Below are 3,404 nucleotides of genomic sequence, written 5' to 3'. Positions count from 1 at the left end.
CTCTCTTATCTCTCTCTGTCTTTCTGGCAAGCACACACACCCTGTAGCAAAAAAAAAAAAAAAAAATTTCTCCTATTTATGGAACTAAATTTTTTTTTTCTTTTGCTCAGTAAGGCTTTATCACTTTGCTCCACTTCTCAGGTATCTCTTTACAAGTGACTAGGGTGCATTTATACCAAATAAAAATTGATGCCATGGCAAAATTAGCATCAGGATCTTCCTCAACCTCTATATCCATGAACAGCCACATTCCCTGGTATTGTATTTCTCTTGCCTGAAATATCCTTGCTATTCCTTCAAAAACCAGATTTAAGCCACTTGCTCCTGTGAAGAAAAACTAGACAAAAAAATTCCTGATCAGGAATTATGTATTGTTCTTAGCATACTCCTATTATTAGGAGTAATCCTTAGTTGCTTACTTGCCAAGTAGTTGGAAAAGGATAATCAGTTTAAGAAAGCTTCAAATCGACTGTCTTTTATTATCTTTAAAATGTCATATGAAGGCCTTAGAAATTATCTGGCTTGTTACTGTAGTTGGAAAACTCTTAGATCTTACTCATCAGCCTGCTGAACTGTACTCTTCTCAGAGAAATAGACACCATCCAAGAATTTTCTTATATCCTTATTTTTAACTGTCGTGGCTTGCTGTATCAAAGCAGCTGAATGTGAAACAAGTTCAATATCATTGCCTTCAAGGATCAACTCATCTCTCTGGGCTTGAGATACTGAACAAGCAACACCTGGTCTCACTCGAACACTCTGGGTGTATTTTTCACCCAAGAAATTTCAGATTTCAACAAGAGACCCATTCTCCTGAATAACGACGTTGATGGGGAAATGAGCGTACACAGACCTCATCTTGAAGTGGAAGCCCAACGTAACACCCTTGATCATGTTCTGGATGTGACTACAGATGGTACGAACGGTCGCCAGCTCCTTTCTGTTTCCCCACCATTTGTCAACCCGCAGCCTCTTCTTCTTCCCAAGGAGGCTGAGCTTGACATTGATGTAGTTGGAGTCCCTCCGCAGGTTTCCTCGGGGGCCCTTCATGATGACGGTGCCTCCCTTCAGGGTGATGTCGAAAGGGGAATGTCGACTGTCTGGTTGCTGACAATGGTCTTCATCCTCTCAGTAGGTGCAGCAAACTGGAACTAAAATGTTGACTTCCTATGTAACATCTAGTTATTTCCTTTTTTAGAAAGTAAAAGTAATCCATGATAAGCTATTCTTTATTGAGGAAGTTTAATAAAAATCATTGTTCATACGCATGCTTAATCTTTACAAACCTTTTATAAAGCATTCTTTTTTTTTTTTTTTTTTACCAAATTAACTTTAAGGAAGTTGAGTTTTACCAAAGCTAAGTGACTTGGTCACATGCTGTAATCCTGAACATGATTTTTAAAACATTTCTTTCTGACTCCAAAGCTTAGGCTTTTGTTCATTGTACTTGCCTCTTCTAATACATTATTTACTGTTTGGAAACTTCAACATAACAACTTTTACGTTTGTGACTTAAGAGTTCCCATGTTTTGAAAAACTTGGATTAAACATAACTTTAAATAATTCTCTACCAAGTCATTTCAAAACATAGCATATATAGTATTAAGATGCAAAGATAAATAAACATCCAAGCTATTTTAGTGTTTGCATCATTCTTTTGCCTTCGTCAGGGAATTTTATAAATCTCAGTATTGGCTTAAATCTTTGTGGGTTTCCTGTCACCTAATTTTGAGGTAAAGAAAAAGAAAATACATGATTGTCTTATTATACACACCTTAGCATTGAAAAAGTCAGGTTCATAATAGCAGTTACGACTAATTAACACCAGAACATCTGGGTCAAAAGTGAGAAGTTCAGCCACTGATATCAAACACGTATGTGTTTAGAAGCATCTGTGTGATTAGAAACATCTGCACAATTGACCAAATGATTGGTTGTTCACTAATACTTTAGGAACTGCTTAAATAAAATCCTCCACGCCAAACATGGTTAGGTGACCAAAATATTAAATATGTAATCAGAAATACCCCCAATAGTACCTGAGACTAGAGAGGTAAAATTAAAGATACTTAGTGGAGAGTATTTAAAGCAGTTCAGGTATTGGGCTTCATTTACCTTTCCTGAGCTAACCCAAGCACATTGTGTATATTGATCTGGAATAATCTGGCTCAAACTACATCCTAGGAGTCTGCCCGCACAAGTCTATGGCACTCTGTTCTCATCAGTCCACTCTTCCTTTACTACAGAAAAATCGTACATCATGAAAATTGTCATTATGTGCCTTATTTTATTGTGTGTGTGTGGGTGCAAGAGAGAGAGACGGCACTGGGTCCACTTATGTAATAGAAGCAAGAATGAATATTATTTGAAACATATCCATGTGCCTTAATTAAAATAGAATCATTCATTATAAGAAACGACAAATCTATCATGCTATTGTTGCAAATATGTTTACAAATGGCATAAGCTTTATAAATAAATATATGATAAAAATGATGATTAAGATAATTCAATGTTTATTTATTTTGAAAAGCAAGAAAAGCAGCCACTTTCAGTGCAGAAAAACACTGAGAGCAAAATATCATTGCCCTAAATTTGAGAATTCTTATTTTCCTTTCATTTGTCATGTGCATGAGGAATTTCACAAGACCGTCTAATGTGGTATGACAGACTTATAATACTGAACGTAAAGCCATCAGTAAACTTGAACCATGACTGCCTCGTTTTGGAAGACTGCCTTTTAGTAACCTTTAAGAACCCATTCATTGGCTCACCAATACATGCTCTCTTGATGTTACTCAAAACTGAAAGTTTATAGAGTTGTGGTCACACTCCTATAAAAACCGTAAAAAAGAAAAACAAGATTGTGAATGCGTTTCAGCCTTTCAATAGACTCTACAGAGCCTGCTGGTATACCTTGTTTTACATTTAAAGAGATCTGTTTTCCTTACGCACAGTATGCATGAGTAAAACACTAATGTTTTTAAAACATCAGGAAAGCTGACTAGAAATAGAAACATGGCATGAAATTATAAAGTGGTAGAATGATATATAACTGGTGTAAATTTTTTACTCTTCCTTTTTTTACACATTCTTAAGATTTCATAATAGGAAGAGAGTTTTTCTCATTAAACTCTGGATTTGGCCACCTTGGTCCATGGAATGATGCAGAAATGATGGTATGTGCTTCTGGAGTTCTTTTTTTCTTATCACCATTAAAAATTTCATGATTTAATCTGTTGCTTTCCAACACCATTAATTTACTTGTATTTATATTGTATGAGAACTTTCATACATTATCTTACATTAAGTATTATCCTTATTTTTAATGCTATGATATTATAGTCAATACATTATCTATATTGCCAAGTTTTTCAGTAAATGGTAACCAATATTCTGTTCTT

At 35.1% G+C, this 3,404-nt stretch overlaps 1 pseudogene; it reads right to left on the bottom strand.

The window, feature by feature from the left end:
- Positions 1 to 470: 470 nt before the first annotated feature.
- LOC106735783 (60S ribosomal protein L9 pseudogene) lies at positions 471 to 1,124 on the bottom strand (annotated as a pseudogene).
- Between the last annotated feature and the right edge of the window lie 2,280 nt (positions 1,125 to 3,404).

This window comes from Tupaia chinensis, unplaced genomic scaffold (assembly GCF_000334495.1).
Source record: "Tupaia chinensis unplaced genomic scaffold, TupChi_1.0 Scaffold000528_1, whole genome shotgun sequence".
Taxonomy (NCBI): Eukaryota; Metazoa; Chordata; class Mammalia; order Scandentia; family Tupaiidae; genus Tupaia; species Tupaia belangeri.
Note: the sequence above shows the minus strand (reverse complement) of the source record. Positions and strands in the feature narration are given on the sequence as shown.